General features: G+C 53.1%; 1 protein-coding gene across 1 annotated transcript in view; it reads left to right on the top strand.

Annotated features, from left to right (window-relative positions):
* Window positions 1-1108: 1108 nt before the first annotated feature.
* The window catches only part of LOC119973746 (plexin-A1-like), a 580418-nt gene continuing 561434 nt past the window's right edge, over window positions 1109-20092 (top strand). The window contains exon 1 of the mRNA XM_038812164.1: window positions 1109-1249. The gene's annotated coding sequence lies outside the window, so the exon portion shown is untranslated. The remainder of the gene's footprint in view (window positions 1250-20092) is intronic.

The raw sequence follows: 20092 nt of genomic DNA on the forward strand, positions 1-20092 counted from the left end.
ATGTTTGTGCATAACCCTTTTAAGACTCAATGGTGGCTCTGTGTGTGTGTGAGCATGCATTGCCCTTTTATAACTCACTCCTGACAGTGTGTGTCTCTCTCTGTCTGTAAATTGCCCTTTTAAAACTCAGTGCTGGCAGTGTCTGTCTGTGCCTTTTAAGACAAAGTGTTTGCAGTGTATCTGTCCGTGCATTGTCCTTTTAAGACTCAGTGGTGGCAGTGTGACTTTGTTTGTACATTGCCCTTTTGAGGCAAAGTGCTGGCAGTGTGTCTGTCTGTGGGCATTACCCTTTTAAGATGTGCTGCTGCCAGTGTGTCTGTCTGTGTGTATTGCCCTTTTGAGACAAAGTGCTGGCAGTGTGTCGGTCTGTCTGTGCATTGTCCTTTTAAGACTCAGTGCTGGCAGTGTGTCTGGTAAAAGTCCAACAGGTTTGATTCAAACACGAGCTTTCGGAGCACAGCTCCTTCCTCATTGCCCTCACCTGAGGAAGGAGCTGCGCTCCGAAAGCTCGTGTTTGAATCAAACCTGTTGGACTTTAACCTGGTGTTGTAAGACTTCTTACTGTGCTCACCCCAGTCCAACGCCGGCATCTCCACATCAGTGTTTCTGTGGGCATTGCCCTTTTAAAACTCTGCTGGCAGTGTCTGTTTATGTACATTGCCCTTTTAAGATGTGCTACTGGCAGTGTGTCTGTCTGTGGGCATTGCCCTTTTAAGATTTGCTGCTGACAATGTGGCTGTCTATGTGTATTGCCCTTTTAAGATGCGTTGCTGGCAGTGTCTGTCTGCGAGCATTGCCCTTTTAAGTTTCAGTGCTGGCAGTGTGTCTGTCTGTGGGCATTGCCCTTTTAAGTCTCAGTGCTGGCAGTGTGTCTGTCTGTGTGCATTGCCCTTTTAAGTCTCAGTGCTGGCAGTGTGTCTGTCTGTGTGCATTGCCCGTTTAAGTCTCAGTGCTGGCAGTGTGTCTGTCTGTGTGCATTGCCCTTTTAAGTCTCAGTGCTGGCAGTGTGTCTGTCTGTGGGCATTGCCCGTTTAAGCCAGGCTGCTGTGTGCTGTATTGCAATGCGGCTGCTGGTGGGGACCGGCTCCCTCTAGTGCTTGGATCGCACTTTGCCAGGGGAGTGAGAGCGAGGCTGGGGTTCCCATTGGAAGCCTGGAGTTACATTCCATTCAGGCAGACTGTGGCGAGGAGCAGCAGCAGGAACTGTGCTGGGAGCTAATCATGGCAAGGACACCCACCCATTCTCACAGTGAGTACTCCCACCCGGCCTGCTTGCCGCTGCTACACTGTAACACACCCTAAAACCGGGCCACAGATACAAGATTGCCAGCTTTCGGAGACAGAAAGTAGCAGAGAAGCGAGTCAGGCTTTCGTCTCCATGTGATTTCTTTGTTAGAACAGTTTTAATGCTTCTGTGTGGGGGAAAGAACATGCGATGCATTTCTGTGGACTGGGATTTTGCCTTGTGTGTGTGTGTGTGTGTGAGAGAGAGAGAGCTCCGCGTTTTGGGGGCTTTCTCGTAAGTTGGCGACCAGCATGTCGAACGATCAACCCAGGGGTTGTTTCAATGCAGTATTCTCCAAATGAGGACGAGTTTCGATCTGGAGATGCAAGTTGGGACAACAGGACGGAATTGCCTGGGAATTTGAAGCTGGTTTTTGATCTGTGAATGCCTCTTGTACCTACTTCTTTTGGGTGATGTGTGTGTGTGTGTGTGTGTGCTGCAGTTTAAACCAAGGTGTGGGAGAGAGGCATTTCCACCGAGTGGAGTTCTCGAAAGCTGCTGATCGAAGCGACTGGGTGATGTTTCTGTCGCCAGCAGACACACACACAGGGATGGATCTCTGACACCCACATTCTCTGGGTGTTTGCGAAGGATTTATTATTAAATGTGGCCTCTGTTAGTGAAATCCCAGAGTGAGAGAGACGTTTTGAAATTAACTTGTTTCCAAGTGAGTCCTTTTGATCTGCCCATTTCTCATGTGATACATTGGCAGGCGCTGCAATGCTATCAGCTCCCTGTACACACACACACACACACAGAGAAAGCTCCCGGCCTGGGGAGGTTCCTGCGGGGGCTTTGAAATTGACATTCATGTGAATATCTTCGCTACTTTCACCCGTTTGAACTTCTGTCTGGAGGGGAACTGGGGCTTTGAAAAGAAAACCTTTTTTGTTATTGTTGCACCAATAATGATCAAAAAAATGGGGGTGGGGACCCGTGGAGTTTTGGTTCTAAATGAAGATTCCAAGTTATGACCGGGGTTAACCGCTGAGTTTGTCAAAATGCGTTGTTTGTTTAAAATGTGTGTTGTCAATGTAACTTCATTGCAGTGTTAATGTAAACCTACTTGTGACAATAATAAATATTATTGTTATTATTGTCACAGGGTTTTTTTTTGGAGGGGGTGGGGTGTGGTGTGCCTGGGGTGGCGATCTGACCCACATCAGCCACTGGGAATTATCTGGGGTCGTTCCAAGCTCGGGGTCTATTCCCCAAAATGTGCGTTTGTACAAATTGGACCTCCTTCAACACGAAGCTGCGTCTCTCTGTGAGGATCTCTACATTATTGCAGTTACCAAAGGTCAGGGGGTGGGGATGGGGATGAGTGTGTGAGAGAGAGGAAATGTGGAGTCAGAATCTTCACAGAATCAATCTTCATTTCCCATTGCCTCCACCCTGCGCAGCCGGCTCAGTCTCTCTCTCTCTGCCCCAGTATTTCAATACAATGTTCCCTGTTTAAGCAGCTGCTGCTTAAGGGATGTGGTTCCCCCGGTGGGCAGCGCCTGGCATTTGCTTCTCCTCCTGGCTGCGGGCAGGATCAGAGGGTGGGAGGTAACTCCGGGCAGGGTGGAGGCAAATACCCAGGCTGCAGGAACCCTGAGCACCACATCTTCAGGGTGGACACTGTCTTTGCGAAGCTGAATTATGGACTCAACAGCTCGATTGGGGGAGAGAGGATCTTACTGCTTTTAAACGTGATGTTTGTCTAATTTTCATCTGCCCGTCACTCTCTGTCTTCATCTTCCTCTCTCTGCCCCTCTACCTTTCCCTGTCTCTGCCCCTCTGTCTGTCTCTCTCTCCTCGCTACCCTTGCCTCTCTCTCTCATTCCCATCTCCCTCTCAATCAAAAAGCCGCTCTCTCACACTCTGCCCCTCCCTCCCTCACTCTCTACCCCTGCCTCCCTCGCTCTGTGGCCCTGCCTCCCTCGCTCTGTGCCCCTGCCTCCCTCGCTCTGTGCCCCTGCCTCCCTCGCCCTGCCCCTGCCTCCCTTGCTCTGGCCCTTGCCTCCCTCGCTCTGTGCCCCTGCCTCCCTCCCTCACACTCTGCCCCTCCCTCCATCACACCCTGCCCCTGCCTCCCTCGCTCTGGTCCCTGCCTCCCTCGCTCTGTGCCCCTGCCTCCCTCCCTCACACTCTGCCCCTCCCTCCCTCACACCCTGCCCCTGCCTCCCTCGCTCTGTGCCCCTGCCTCCCTCCCTCGCTCTGTGCCCCTGCCTCCCTCGCTCTGTGCCCCTGCCTCCCTCGCTCTGTGCCCCTGCCTCCCTTGCTCTGTGCCCCTGCCTCCCTCCCTCGCTCTGTGCCCCTGCCTCCCTCGCTCTGGCCCCTGCCTCCCTCCCTCGCCTGTGCCCCTGCCTCCCTCGCTCTGTGCCCCTGCCTCCCTCGCTCTGTGCCCCTGCCTCCCTAGCTCTGTGCCCCTGCCTCCCTTGCTCTGTGCCCCTGCCTCCCTCGCTCTGACCCCTGCCTCCCTCGCTCTGTGCCCCTGCCTCCCTTCTCGCTCTGTGCCCCTGCCTTCCTCGCTCTGTGCCCCTGCCTCCCTCGCTCTGTGCCACTGCCTCCCTCACACTCTGCCTCTCCCTCCCTCACACTCTGCCTCCCTCCCTCGCTCTGTGCCCCTGCCTCCCTCGCTCTGTGCCCCTGCCTCCCTCGCTCTGTACCCCTGCCTCCCTCGCTCTGACCCCTGCCTCCCTCGCTCTGTGCCCCTGCCTTCCTCGCTCTGTGCCCCTGCCTTCCTCGCTCTGTGCCCCTGCCTCCCTCGCTCTGTGCCCCTGCCTCCCTCACACTCTGCCCCTCCCTCCCTCACACTCTGCCTCTGCCTCCCTCCCTCGCTTTGACCCCTGCCTCCCTCGCTCTGTGCCCCTACCTCCCTCGCTCTGTGCCCCTGCCTCCCTCGCTCTGGCCCCTGCCTCCCTCACCCTGCCCCTGCCTCCCTCACATTGCCCCTCCCTCCCTCACACTCTGCCTCTCCCTCCCTCGCACTCTGCCCCTGCCACCCTCACACTCTGTCACTGCCACCCTCACACTCTGCCCCTCCCTCCCTCACACTCTGCCCCTCACACCCTGCCCCTGCCTCCCTCACTCTGTGCCCCTGCCTCCCTCCCTCGCTCTGACCCCTGCCTCCCTTGCTCTGTGCCCCTGCCTCCCTCCCTCGCTCTGACCCCTGCCTCCCTCGCTCTGCGCCCCTGCCTCCCTCGCTCCGTGCCCCTGCCTCTCTCGCTCTGTTCCCCTGCCTCCCTCTCCCTGCCCCTGCCTCCCTTACACTGCCCCTCACTCACACTCTGCCCCTCCCTCCCTCACACTCTGCCCCTGCCTCCCTCGCTCTGTGCCCCTGCCTCCCTCACCCTGCCCCTGCCTCCCTCACCCTGCCCCTCCCTCCCTCGCTCTGTGCCCCTGCCTTGCTTTCTCATTCTTTCTGTCCCTGTCGCTCTTCCTCCTCTCCCGTCCCTGGTCCCCCCATGCTAATATTGAAGTATTTGGTGTTGGATTTGTAAACTGGGACTAGATCTGGGGGGGAAGTCTTTCCACCCAGTGGTACTGTTACTCTGTTTTCAAATCCCAGCGCAGTCACTAAACTGAAATGTGGATTAAGATGTTTTGACAAAAGATCACATGTCCACTCACCCCAATTTCTATTTAAACAACTGGCCGTACCCCCCCCCCCCCCCCCCCCCAGAGGATAATGAAGTGTTTTTGTCCTGTGTGGATCTGTTTGTACATTAACAAGCTGACTGCTTCAAATGTTTGAGCCACTGCTGTTTCTGGAAAGATTGGTGGTGCGATGGGAAAGTGTGAAATAGCCAGGCAGACAGAGGGGGGGAGGTAAGTCTTGGAGCCTCAGCTATTACTGGTCAGAGTTGGAACACTAAAAAAAATCTAAACTGCGGTCCAAAGCTGAAAATGTAAGGAATTTTGGTTTCAGAAAGGGCTTCGCTGTTGGAATGTTGACGCCAGGCTCCTCGAGGAGTCCGGGAGGATGTGGAGGAGAGTGTATTTTGTAAAGCTTTCAGACCAGGTGAGGGCAGCTGTGGGGGTGTGAATGAGGGAGGGAGGGAGACGATGTGAAGTTCTGGTGCTCTGGACTGTAAGACAGACAGTCTGGCACACACACACACACACACACACACAGACTTCTTGCCTGCAATCTGCATGTGTTATAGATCACTCAGGGATCCCGGGTTGCTGTGGTAACGTGCACTTTTACTTTGTAGTCCGTCGAGGCTCCAAATTCTTTTCATCACGAGTTGACCATGAAACTCCCCACCCTCCACCCCACTGGTTTCACCCCCCTCCCCACATTACCCTGGCATTTGGACACAGTGTTGTGACTCAATCTCAGTCCAGTACGATGGGCTGGACTGCTGAAAGATATTGATATTTCATTCCTCGAGGAACTGCAGCTACCAGACCCACACTGAGGAATCAAAGTTTGTGGGTCTCTGGGGTGGGGGGGGGGGGGGGGGGGATCTCACTGTCAGGCAGGTAACTGGTTGAGATTGATTAAGAGCGTGACCCTTTCCCCCAAACTGAGATTGCAATGTGTTAACACTGATTCCTGTAGAATGTATTTGACCCCCCCCCCCCCCCCGGTGTATTAAACATGCCTGGTGATTGTGCCGTTAACTGCTGAAATGAGATTGCCCAAGCTGAACTCCCATCTGCAGCTGCACTGTGCATGTGTGTCAAACTGCAGAGATGCTGTGATGCACTGGGGAATGTTAACCATTCCATTCTCGCTCTGCTCGCTCTGCTGTAATACTGTACTTTCAGGATTCTGCTGACTGCCGAGTCTGTGTTTTCTCAGTCATTTACTCATCTGGCTTCCTTCAATATCCTTGTTGGGGGAAAACCGTGTCCCCAGGGTTGGATGTCTCCGTGCCTGCAATCTTGGGGATAAAACCTGAACCCGGTATCAATACCACGTCAGGAATGAATGAACAGACTGGGTCTCGTTTCTCCAGGTAAGGGAAGGCTGAGGGGTGACCTATTTGGGAAGAATCTCGAGTGGAGTGTTAACAACAGCACGGATTTGTTGGGCCGAATGGCCTGTTTCTGTGCCCTGTATGCTGTGTAAACCCAGACTCTCCTCTTTGTGTACAAGTGGATTCTCAATCGCCACCCCACGTTTCTCAGCTTGAACCTGTCACTGGAATCCAGTAGCACAGTGCCATCCAGCAGTTGCCTCAAATGGGCATGATGATGAGATTTTGCTAGTTTCCCTTGGAAGTGCATCATTGCTCACATACACACTAACCAGCAGGAGGCACTGATTCGCTCCCTGGCCAAATCCTCTCTTCCCCTCGTTCTGTGGGCACTGTAGTAATCCAATTGCAGCCTTTTTATTTTCTTCTTTATTCGTTCATGGGTTATGGGCGTCGATGGCTGTGCCAGCCTTTATTACCCATTCCTAATTGCCCTTGAACTGAATCTCTCGCTCGGCCATTCCAGAGGGGGCAGTTTAGAGTCGACCACATTGCTGTGGGTCCGGAGTCACCTGTAGGTCAGACCCAGGTAAGGACGGCAGATTTCCTTCACTAAAAGGGGCAACAGTGAACCCCAGGTGAGTTTTTACGACAATCACTGATAGTTTCATGGCCGCCATTATTGGAATTAGCTTCATATTCCGTTATTCTATTAACTCAATACTCATTCCACCAGCTGCTAGGGTGAGATTTGAACCCGTGTCCCCAGAACATTACCCTGGGCCTCTAAATTGCTTGTTAATAATAATAATAATAATAATAATAATAATAATCGCTTATTGTCACAAGTAGGCTTCAATGAAGTTACTGTGAAAAGCCCCTAGTCGCCACATTCCGGCGCCTGTTCGGGGAGGCCGGTACGGGAATTGAACCCGCGCTGCTGGCCTTGTTCTGCATTACAAGTCAGCTGTTTGGCCCACTGTGCTAAACCAGCCCCTTGTTCAGTGGCATTGCCACTATGCCCCCCCCCTCCCCCAATTGTGCGTAGTAAGTTCCGCAAAGAGCTGTACAATAAACTATTTTACAGATAGTGGTTGAGGCATAACTATCCACCTGGAAACCGGGGTGGGGGGGGGGGGGGGGGGACCTGCGCTGCTTTACAATGGAGAGCCACAAGAACGTTTAGCTATACTTACGATGGCAGACGAAGCTTCGGTTTCCTCAGCTAACATCACTTTGAAAAGAAACAAATGTGCTCACCTTTCTGGGCTCACGCTGTGCTCATTCCGACTGCTGAATTTCCTTGATTACAGACAATGAAGTGCTTTCGCAGCATTGTAAAGCCCTGAGGCGCTAGACAAATGCAAGTTCTGCCTTTCATTCGGGACGTTTTGGAGCAAGCTCCCAGCGGTGCAAGCGATGATCAGCCAGCCTGTCAGGCACACAAAGGACTGATATTTAACCCTTGCTCTGCTGAATACATGGCTGGCAAGCGCTGGCTGCATACTGCCTCGCTGCGCCAGACCTTGTATAGATGATGAACCATCGGAAGTTGCCTATCTGGTTACTGCTCGTCTTGTATGACTAGTTAACCCAGATGGATTAATGTTCCCATTTATGGTTTATATATACACCCAGTAGGGATCATTTATCCTAATTTATAATTTACAGTCTACTGATTTTTTTTTTAGTTTAAATTTAGCTGTTCAGCCTTCTGGATTAAGAGGCATCAATGTGATGCTTTGTTTGAGGAACTAATTTGCGTGTGAATTTTGCCCAGAAAGACTGAGAGCTGATGGGCACTCCCAGAGTGGACATAGTCGAGGTTCAATGCAACCTAAATTCTTTGCATCCTTCCCTAAATAATATGCTTCACCCCTCAGCCACAGCCCCCCCCCCCCCTCCCCCCACAAAATAATGCCCCGCCACTCCCAGCTATTGCGACAGCGTGTGGTTAGTTTGTGACTTTTCCTCGGGCCTTTCAGTGCAACTGGCAGATTTGTATGGAATTAAAGCCAGCTTTCTGATGTGGATCTTTCATAGAATCCCTACAGCGCAGAAGAAGGCCATTCGGCCCACTGTATCTGCACCAGCCCTCTGTTTTGCTTTCTTGGTCGTAGCATTGACGTGGGTGGATCAGGACAGATTGTTGGTGATGTGCACACCTTGAAGCTGTCAACCATCTCCACCTCGGCACCGTTGATGCTGACAGGGGCGTGTACGACACTTTGCGACCTAAAGTCAGCTCTTTAGTTTTGCTGACATTGAGGGAAAGGTTGTTGTCGTTACACCACTCCACTAGGTTCTCTATCTCCCTCCTGTACTCTGACGTATCATTGTTCGAAAGAGCACCCTAACCGTAGTCCACACCTCTGCCTTAACCCCACCTAACCGTTGGACACTAAGGGACAATTTAGCATGGCCAATCCGCCTAACCTGCACATCTTTGGACTGTGGGAGGAAACCGGAGCACCCGGAGGAAACCCACGCAGACACGAGGAGAACGTGCAAACCCCGCACAGTCACCCAAGGTCAGAATTGAACCCTGGCGCTGTGAGGCAGCAGTGCTAACCACTGTGTCACCGTGCAGTCGGTTGTAGATTTGCCTGTTTTCTTTCAATTCTGCTCCTTACTGCGAACAGGCACAGGAGACTGACCCCTGCAGGTCAGATTGGATTTTAACCACTTTGCCACTCGCCCCTCTTGTTGACTATTAACAAAGTGACATTTATTGAGCCATACGAAACATTTTGGAGGGGTGGGGGGGGGGGGGGGGGGGTAGGGGCAAGAAAGCTGGCAATGGAAGATTGTGCCATATTTATTCATTGACCTTCTGCCCATCAGTATTGAGTTGCATGCAATGCCTCCAGCCACCGGGAGGCAGCGTTTGATCCCGAGAAGGGAAATGATGCATCAGGCCAGACAACATCTGTGGAGAGTGAAAGGACGTTACGTTTCAATTCGACCGGCTATTGTCCGGATCCATTCTGGTGAAAGGTCGTCAACCTGAAACATCAACTCTATTTCTCCCATCGCACAGATGTTGCCTGACCAGAGGAGGACCACCAGCTTCTTCCATTCTTATTACAGATTTCCAGAGTCTGCAGTGTTTGGATTATGTTCAGAGGGATGGGGGTCGAAAGACAAAGAGGGAAGATCTATGATGGGGTGGAAGGCGATTAAATGTGGAATTCTTCAATGTGCCAAACCCCCCCCCCCCACCCCAATTTCCCCCCCTCTGTCACAACTTGCATTTACATAGTGCCTTTAGTGCCTTTTCAGGAGGAGCAGTAACAGTTGACAGTGAGAGACTCAAAGAAAGATTAGGCAGGTGATCCAAACCCTAGCTGAAGGGGGTAAGCTTTAAGTAGTGACTTTTGAAAAGAGAAGAGGTGGGGGTAATGTGGTTTCAGCAGGGTGTGGTGATGAAAACGTGGCTGCCATTAATGGACCAAAGGGACACGGGAACGCTGAGGAGGTTAGCGTTAAAGGAAGAAATTGACAAGTGCTTGGGTGTAGTTCAAAGGACAGGGATCAATTTTCATTTCACGTCCAAGTAACCAGTCATTGAGAGAATTTTGGTTCACTATCCAACCAAGAAAATCTTCACGGTTGAGTCTAACCCTGTCTTTTCCCCAGAGTGAAAGCATGATTGTAGGTGATGTGAGATAAACATGCACATTTTCTAACAAGCATCATCTGTTATTCCTGGCGTAATCCAGAAGTGGGTCACCATAAAGAAAGAACTTGCTTTACCATCACTGAGACTGCCTACTTCCACTTCCGTCTGATACTGAAACGCTGATCCACGCCTCTGGACGTCACTATTCCAGTGTCCCCCAGCCTGCTCTGCCACAGTCTCCCCGCTGCAATCTGGAGGCCTCTCAAAACTCTGCTGCCTGTGTCCTAACTGCTAATTCTGGGGCCTTGAGGAGCCCTCATTTCAAACCCTGCCATATTGGTGGCTGCTGTGTGTTCAGCTGACTTCTGCCCATCAGTATTGAGTTGCACGCAATACCTCCAACCACCGGGAGGCAGCGTTTGATCCAGAGAAGGGAAATGATGCATCAGGCCAGACAACATCTGTGGCGAGTGAAAGGACGTCCCTAAACTTTGGAATTCCCTCCCAGCACCTATCTGCCTCGGTCCCTCACTTTCCTCCTCGAGGCCACTCAGTCAAAACCCACCTCTCTCACCAAGCTTTTTTTTAATAATAAATTTAGAGTGCCCAATTCTTTTTTTTTCCAATTAAGGGGCAATTTAGTGTGGCCAATCCACCTACCCTGCACATCTTTCTGGGCTGTGGGGGGAGGTGAGACCCACGCAGACACGGGGAGAATGTGCAAACTCCACACGGACAGGGACCCGGGCCCCCGGCGGCGTGAGTCAGCAGTGTTAACCACTGCCCCACCGTGCTGCCCTGCCCTCGCCAAGCTTTTAATCATCTGGCCTGATGTCTCTCCAGTTGGATCGATGTCAGGTTATGCCAAGTGCCGCACATTTGAAGCTTCTCGAACATTTTTGTTAATTTGAAGGTGCTATATCAATGCACGTTGTTGTTGCATTTCTGCAGTGCCTTTCCGGGCACCCCGAAACGCCTTACAGCCGGTGGGGGGGGGGGGGGGGGGGGGGGGGGGGGGGGATAACTGTGGATGTGCAGTCACCGTTGTAATGCAGAGGAGGTGAGCTCCCCACTCCTCCTCCGCAGAGTCCGAGTCTGGACCTTATGTGGCTGAAGAACAATACCCTGCATTCCTATAGCGCCTTCAGCATAGAAAAACAACCCCAGGTGCTTCAGAGGGATAATATAAAACAGAATTTGGCGCTCACTGCGCTGGCTTCCTCCGCCGTACATGAGGAATTCTGGGTGGGGGGGGTGGAATTAATCCATGGGGTGGGTCTCGTGACATCACACTGGCGAGGGGTGGGGGGGGGGGGGGGGGGTCGTCTCTGATTGAGCCCACCCCGTCAGCTATTGAGTTTTTCAAAAGATCGGCGTGCCATTTTTGAACACCGCCCCGGTGCGCAAATGTATAAACAGAACAGCCACCAACATTCAGCGCTGGGAATCCCGTTGCGTCACTGGCGGGGACAATGGCGGCGCGACTTCCTGTCGCCGTGTCACGCATTTTGGGCGCCTCGCCTGATTTTGGCCTCCCGTCGCCATTCACGCCTTGATGCGAACAGGAGCACAAAATCCCGGCCATTAGGTTGGGTAGATTGGCCGTGATAAATTGCCCTTAGTGTCCAAAATTGCCGTCAGTGTTGGGTGGGGTTACTGGGTTATGGGGATGGGGTGGAGGTGTTAACCTTGGGTAGGGTGCTCTTTCCAAGAGCCGGTGCAGACTCGATGGGCCGAATGGCCTCCTTCTGCACTGTAAATTCTACGTAAATTAGGTCAGACAGTCAAAAGCTTTGGTTAAAGAGGTCGGTTTTAAGGAGCGTTTTGAAGGAGAAGAGCGAGGTGAGGGGGCGGTGGGGGAGGGAGCTCGGAGCCCAGGCGACTGAGGGCCACCAACGGTGGAGCAAATAAAGAGTGCCGATCTCGGAGTGCTGGAGGAGAATGCACAGACGGGGGGGGGGGGGGGGGGTGAGGCTGTGGAGGTATTTGAAAACCCCCGGGTGAGAATTTTAAAATCAAAATGTTATTAACCCGGACGCAGTGTAGATCAGTGAGCAGAGGGATGATGGGTGGACGGGTTCGGTGTGGGCTCGGACAGGGGTGTGAGCTCGGATGGGGTGTGGGCTCGGACAGGGGTGTGGGCTCGGACAGGGGTGTGGGCTCGGACAGGGGTGTGAGCTCGGACAGGGGTGTGGGCTCGGACAGGGGTGTGGGCTCGGACAGGGGTGTGGGCTCGGACAGGGTTGTGGGCTCGGACAGGGGTGTGGGCTCGGACAGGGGTGTGGGCTCGGACAGGGGCGTGAGCTCGGACAGGGGTATGGGCTCGGACAGGGGCGTGGGCTCGGACAGGGGTGTGGGCTCGGACAGGGGTGTGGGCTCGGACAGGGGTGTGAGCTCGGACAGGGGTGTGGGCTCGGACAGGGGTGTGGGCTCGGACAGGGGTGTGGGCTTGGACAGGGATGTGGGCTCGGACAGGGGTGTGGGCTCGGACAGGGGTGTGAGCTCGGACAGGGGTGTGGGCTCGGACAGGGGTGTGGGCTCGGACAGGGGTGTGAGCTCGGACAGGGGTGTGAGCTCGGACGGGGGTGTGAGCTCGGACGGGGGTGTGAGCTCAGGAGCCGAAGTTCACGTGGGGTGAAATTTGGGGGAACCAGCCAAGAGTTCACAGTCTGGAGGTAACGAAGCCACCAATGAAGGTTTCAGCAGTGGAAGAGCTGAAGCAGGGTGGAGATGGGCAGAGGTGGCAATGGGCGGTTTTAGTGATGGCATGGGCACGTGACACCAAGCTTACGTTCAGTTCAGCCTCAGACCTTTTCCAGGGAGAGGGCTGGAATTGGGAACTCGAGAATGGAGTCTGGAGTGGGGGTGGGGGGGGGGGGGGGGCAAAGGTAATGGTTTCAACCTTCCCAATGTTTAATTGGAGACATTTCTGTTCAGTAATCAATAAGGGAATCTAGGGTTATGGGGATACGGCGGGGAAGTGGAGTTGAGGATTATCACATCCATTCAGCCATTGACTGGTGGAGCAGACTCGAGGGGCCGAGTGGCCTACTTCGGCTCCTTTGTCTTATGGTCCTACCCAGTAGCTGGTGTCAGACAATCCAGAGATGGTGACAGGGTCGAGGAAGTGGTAATGAGCTTGAAGTGGATGTCGAGAGTGTACGTGTAGAAACTGCCATAGTGTGTTCAGCTGTACCATTGAAGACGGCCAAGATGGGGTTAGTCCCAGTGACACTCTTAAACAGGATCGGTGTGCAATGGCAAAGAGAAACCAGGAGAGGAGGACTTGAGCTGGGATGGGAGGGGTTCCCACTTCAGCGTCGTTCTCCTTCAGTCTCTCCTGCTTCTCTCCGATAAACACCTTCAAAACAAAGGCTGGTCACGGTGTGAGCTTTAAATTCCCAATCCTAAATTCCGCACGCAATGAAGCATTTTTAATTCCCATCAAGCAGCCGGTGTCTTTTGTAAATCTAGATGTTGCCAGGTTTAAACAGGCCCAGGAGGAAGATAACTTGGCTCCGCACGATGGTCCATCATGTTGTGTAAGCACTGAGTTAGCAGAACGTTCAAGATGTAATATATCATAGTTTAAATCCATCATTACCCTTTCAGTCCTAATTAGGAAACTCATTTCATCATCGTAGCACGCAAAAAAATCACCTCCTTCAGCAACAACATTGCAAAAGAATCCATCTTAAAATGCCCTCTGCTTTGCCAATTCCTCTTTTGTGGCTGAATGACTTTTCCTCCGGCATTTTACATTTGTTAGTCCACAAGACACTTGAGCATGTTGTCCCTTAGGGAAGGAAGTGTACCCGTTTTTTGGTCCAATCCAGCCCCATACCAGTCCTTAGAACTGGCGTGGAAAAGCTTTGGATTATACCAGGCCGCCATCTTGGATTCAGGAAGCCAACTAGCGATGGGCAGCAGTTTCCAGCCAATCCCACATCCAAAAAATAAATAAGGAATTTCAACAAAGTAGTGATTGAAATTGATGAGCGATTCACCGCACAGGTGAAGGCAACTCATCTGCCATTTCATCCGTGTTACCATTTTTCTGCCATGACCCTTTAGCCTTGGTTTATTGTCCTGTCGGAATGCTGGGACCCTTGCCCATGCAGCGCTCCCCCCACCCACGCCTTCTCGTGGATTCCATTGTTAAATTCCGCCCTGGGGCTTGAACCCGGCTGCCTTGGGATGTGGTAAATAGTCCCAACATGACCCTAGCTGATCCTGTGGGCCAGGATCTCAGCCTCTGTTGGAGACAGGGTTGTGTTGAGTGGTCTCCTCCATCTCATGTTGACGTGGTCTTGTGCTCCGATTCGCGCACCCTCCACCCAGAAGCTTTCCCCGTGCACGTGAGTTAATTGTAAGCCAGACCCGTCTGAACTGAGCGAGCTTCAATACTTTGAGCAGGTCTGAATCGGGGGGGAGCGCCTGCATTTTGAAATAATGCTGTGGGATTCTTCCATATTCACCCCAAGTAGGCCGACGGAGTGCCCATTTAATGGCTCGCTAGGAAGATGTTGGGCGGGATTCTCCGTAGCCTGACGCCGAAATCGGGAATGGTGATCGGGTGGAGATTGGCTCCCGACGCCGGAATCGGGGCAGGTGCCGGTTCGAGATGCTCCGCCCCCTCCAAATCGGCGCCGTTGGGACGCACGCAGCCGCAACGCCCTTGGTGCATCATCAGCCGGCCCACCCGCGATGCTCCGTCTCCGATGGCCTGCATTCCCAACAGGGCGCAGCAGTCCTGCAGTCGTGAGCCTGGCGTGCCGGCGTGCGGACAGTGTCCAGCGGCGCCACACTCGACCGATATCCGTGCCGCGGCCAGGGGCCTTCTGCCAGTGATGGGGAGGGGAGCTGTGGGGTCGGGCTGGGCAGGTATGCGGTCCAGCACAGCCGGCGTTTCCGGCACGACCGGTGAGTGTGTGCGGGATGTAGGCGTGCGCGGTGAGTGTGTGCGGGATGTAGGCGTGCGCGGTGAGTGTGTGCGGGATGTAGGCGTGCGCGGTGAGTGTGTGCGGGATGTAGGCGTGCGCGGTGAGTGTGTGCGGGATGTAGGCGTGCGCGGTGAGTGTGTGCGGGATGTAGGCGTGCGCGGTGAGTGTGTGCGGGATGTAGGCGTGCGCGGTGAGTGTGTGCGGGATGTAGGCGTGCGCGGTGAGTGTGTGCGGGATGTAGGCGTGCGCGGTGAGTGTGTGCGGGATGTAGGCGTGCGCGGTGAGTGTGTGCGGGATGTAGGCGTGCGCGGTGAGTGTGTGCGGGATGTAGGCGTGCGCGGTGAGTGTGTGCGGGATGTAGGCGTGCGCGGTGAGTGTGTGCGGGATGTAGGCGTGCGCGGTGAGGGTGTGCGGGATGTAGGCGTGCGCGGTGAGTGTGTGCGGGATGTAGGCGTGCGCGGTGAGTGTGTGCGGGATGTAGGCGTGCGCGGTGAGTGTGTGCGGGATGTAGGCGTGCGCGGTGAGTGTGTGCGGGATGTAGGCGTGCGCGGTGAGTGTGTGCGGGATGTAGGCGTGCGCGGTGAGTGTGTGCGGGATGTAGGCATGCGCGGTGAGTGTGTGCGGGATGTAGGCGTGCGCGGTGAGTGTGTGCGGGATGTAGGCGTGCGCGGTGAGTGTGTGCGGGATGTAGGCGTGCGCGGTGAGTGTGTGGGGGATGTAGGCGTGCGCGGTGAGTGTGTGCGGGATGTAGGCGTGCGCGGTGAGTGTGTGCGGGATGTAGGCGTGCGCGGTGAGTGTGTGCGGGATGTAGGCGTGCCCGGTGAGTGTGTGCGGGATGTAGGCGTGCGCGGTGAGTGTGTGCGGGATGTAGGCGTGCGCGGTGAGTGTGTGCGGGATGTAGGCATGCGCGGTGAGTGTGTGCGGGATGTAGGCGTGCGCGGTGAGTGTGTGCGGGATGTAGGCGTGCGCGGTGAGTGTGTGCGGGATGTAGGCGTGCGCGGTGAGTGTGTGCGGGATGTAGGCGTGCGCGGCAGCAGCTGGTCTGTCCTCCGGGACCCGGTGATTCTGCGACTGTTTCCTGCGCGTTCGACGGGAATTTCACGCGGCGCCGGTGCTCGCCCCTCGTCGATATCAGAACCGGTGACTGTTTCGCACCGACTTTCCCGTCGGTAACCACCATGGATCCTCCGTTGGCATCGGTACTTAATCTCAGGATCGGAGAATCCAGACCGTTGTCTCTCTCGGTGGGCCCCTCAGTGCACACTTCAAGAACCAGGATTTCCAATTTCTCTTTCTGTGTCGGTCTTCCCGTGCATTGTTGGTCTGCAGAATTGTTTTGCTTTTTTTTTCATCCAAAAATGAGTGTGATTACATCTCGCAGAGCTAGACTTGTCCCTCTGGTGTGCGTCGGGCGGTGAGAAGGGTCATTATCCTCCAACTGTGCAGCACATCCTGTTTATACTCGTTCAATCATCCTGTGTTTAAATGTTACTTTGGCCAGAGAAGTGGAATACAATTGATTTCCTGAGAGAGGTTTCACTGAAAGCCAGCCGGGTTTACCAAGAAGGGAACAAAACTATTGCAGCAGGTGACCCCAATCGCTGATTCACATTTGTTTTTGCCGTTTAACAATGCTAATGACACGGCACCAATGCAGGTTTGGATGGGTCCAAGTCCAATCATCATTGGCATTGAATTTACAGTGTAGAAGGAGGCCATTCGGCCCATCGGGTCTGCACCAGCCCTTACAAAGAGCACCCGACTGAAGCCCACGTATCTACCCTGCCCCCAGTAACCCCCACTTAACATTTTTTGGACACTTTATCACATTTTATCATGGCCAATCCGCCTAACCCGCACATCTTTTGACTGTGGGAGGAAACCGGAGCACCCGGAGGCAACCCCACACACACACAGGGAGGACGTGCAGACTCCGCACAGGCAGGGACCCAAGCCGGGAATCGAACCTGGGACCCTGGAGCTGTGAAGCAACTGTGCTAACCACTGTGCTACCGTGCTGCCCACCTCGGCTGATAGTCCCGACGCAATGCTGCCAGAGTGCTGCACAGTCAGGGGTGCTGTGTTTCAGGTGAGATGTCTAAACCGCAGCTTTATCAGTCCTCCCGGTTGGATGGGAACAAACAATCCCATGGAACTATTCGAGGGAAGGTATGGGGTGTTATCTCTGCCCCTCAGTCACCGTTACAGAATCAGATTATCCGGTTATTGTTACTGTGCTGTTTGTGCGGTCTCGCCGTGCACATGTTGGCTCCTGCGTTTCCCATGTTGCATCCGTGGCTCCACTTCAAAAGCACTTCCCAGGCAGCAGCGTGCTTTGGGATGTGACTTTGATTCAAACGCTCAGCCCCCTATTTCTCTGCTAACTCTCTGCTTAAGGTTCATATCACATTGCGCGTTATAGAGCAGTGACCACGTCTGAAACCACAGGGAGAGATGGTGGGAAGGGCAAGAACATAAATGGGAACTGCAGTAGACCACAAGGATGGCTGCAAGGCTTTGGGGTGGGGGTGGGGTCGAGGACAGCATTGCAGCTTCACGTCTGAAATCATCTTCTAATATAAAGTTTGAAAACCATTAGTTATCTAAACCATATCTCCCAGGAAATAAATTGGGCATATAAGAAAACAGGTTTCATTGTGCTAGTTATAGTTTACCTATTTACAAAGTCCACACAGAAATATTTTAACCCCTATGCTCCCATCTCTCTCTCTCTCGCTTTCTCCATGTCTGCGTCACTCTCTGCCTCTACGCTCTCTCTCTGTGTCTGTGTGTCCATGTCTGTCTGTCTCTTCGCTCTCTCCCCCTCCCCCGCTGTGTCTGTGTGTCTCTCTCTGCCTCCTCTCTCTCTCTCGCCTTGTGTGTCAGTGTCTTACTCTCTCTCTCTGTCTCCTCTCTCTCTCTCGCCTTGTGTGTCTGTGTCCGTCACGTCCGTGTATGTCTTACTCTCTCTCTGTGCCTCTTCTCTCTCTCTCTCTCCCCTTGTGTGTCCGTGTATGTCTGTGTGTGTCTCTTCGCTCTCTCCCCCTCCCCCGCTGTGTCTGTGTGTCTCTCGCTCTCTCTCCCTGTGTGTCAGGGTCCATGTATGTCTTACTCTCACTCTCTGCCTCTTCTCTCTCTCTCTCTCTCCCCCCTTGTGTGTCCGTGTATGTCTGTGTGTGTGTCTCTCTCTCTCCCTCTACCCCCGCCCCCTGTGTGTCAGTGTCTGTCCTCTCTCTGCCTCTTCTCTCTCTCTCTCTCTCTCCCTCTTGTGTCCACCTCACTCTTTTCTCCCACATGTATCTTTCTGGATGCTGGGGTGTCACGCTGATGTAATCCTGCAGCCTCACGGCGCCGAGGACCCGGGTTCGATCCCGGTCCCGGGTCACTGACCGTGCGGAGTTTGCACATTCGCCCGTGTCTGCGTGGGTCTCACCCCCCCACAACCCAAAGATGTGCAGGGTAGGTGGATTGGCCACGCTAAACTGTCCCTTAATTGGGAAAAAAACAAATTTATTTTAAAAATCTTTATGGATGCATTTTTCTAACCATTGCCGCTGACGGGATCTTCTGCTCCTGCTGACAGCCACCCTGTGTCAGTCTGTTTCTACATGTGTGTGTGTGTACCTGAATTTGTGTCAGTCTCTCTATATGTCAGTGTGTGTCTGTGTCTCTCTCCCTCTGTGTTTGGTCTCTCTCTCTCTCTCCCCATTCCTCCTCCTGGATTTGCCTGGGCATGTCCTGCCTGCTTGCTGCTCCTCTCTCGCTGTCACCTGCAATTGTATCTTCTATCGCTGTCTACAAGCAAAGTTCAAGTCCTGGGGTCCGAAAGGATTCAGAATGACTGTGTCATTAGGATAGATATGTGGAGTGTCCACTGGCACGATTGCAAACACCAACGTGTAGCTTTCCAATCCTCCAAAGTGGCTTTAATTATCTCATCACTGAATTCAGCAGTTGAACCTGAAGCAGATGGTGAGTTGCTTTCACTGAAATCGTTCATTAATTATCTATCCTATTTGTTTGAAACTAAGCAGGTTGACTTTAACTTTATCCAATTTAAAACCAAGCTTGGTATGTCGCTGGAATGAAAAGTTCTCAAACTAATGAGCATTTTTACCGCATGTGGTTTTGAAATGAGATGTTTGGCTGAGACAGACTGTTTGGCTTGCTGATGAAAGATTCCTCGGCATGATTCGGAGAGGAGGGATTCTCCTGAGCGTCCATGGTAACGTTCCCCTGTCAGCTCGCACTGCGAAACATGGGTTAAATGGTAAAGTTGTCTCTTCCCTACGAATCAGGAGATCATGACTCGATTCCCCCCCCCCTCCCGGAGACTTTGCACGGCACGGGCGGACAGTGCCGTGGAATTGTCTTTGAGATTGCTGTCTGTGGGAGCTTGCTGTGTGGAAATTAGTAATCCCCTTTCCTACATCACGATAGTAACTGCACTTCGAAAGGGCATCACTGGCTGTACAGCGATTTGGAATGTCCTGATTGTAGTGATCTCTATATGTGCATGTACACAAGGGGTTAATGTGTAATCAGTAGCACCACTTGATCAGTGGAGGGCCGAACCAACAGGGGTATAAAAGGCAACCACTTGGGTCTCTCTCTCTCTCTCTTGGGTGCACTGTGACCAGGGCAATAGCAGAATAGTTCAGATGGCGAGTGGAGTTACGTATAGTTACCGTAGTTAGATCGTGTTAACCTTATCACTAGTATCAAAGTTAAAGTAAAGAACTCGCGCAATTATTGTTGTAGTTACTCAATAAACCTTTTGTTACTACTGGACGAGTTTGAATCTTCTTCATCGAGATTCAGAATACCTCATCACTCACCAAGGATCGAGGAGCACATGTTACCTACCGCACAGGTAACAGAACACTGATGTTGTGAAAAGCTCTGTAGGAATCCAAGTCTTTTATTGCTGTTTGTGATGTGACACAAAATGGCTGCCTTTCCTGCTTCCACCAATTTTTTAATATAATCTTTATTGTTATCACAAGTAGGCTTACATTGCAATGAAGTTACTGTGAAAAGCCCCTAGTCGCCACATTCCAGCGCCTGTTCGGGAGAATTCAGAATGTCCAATTCACCTAACAGCACGTCTTTCGGGACTTGTGGGAGGAAACCGGAGCACCCGGAGGAAACCCACGCAGACACGGGGAGAACGTGCAGACTCAGCACGCCGAAGCTGGTTTTAAAGCTACTTAGGCGTGAAAGGCCTGGTCCCGGCCATTGTGCAAGATGCTGATCACAACGCCTCGCGAGTTCTGGGTAGAGCTTGCAAGCGAGGCATGCTGGCTGTCGGGAAGCCCCCAGGAGA

The sequence above is a fragment of the Scyliorhinus canicula genome, chromosome 11, assembly GCF_902713615.1.
Source record: "Scyliorhinus canicula chromosome 11, sScyCan1.1, whole genome shotgun sequence".
NCBI lineage: Eukaryota > Metazoa > Chordata > Chondrichthyes > Carcharhiniformes > Scyliorhinidae > Scyliorhinus > Scyliorhinus canicula.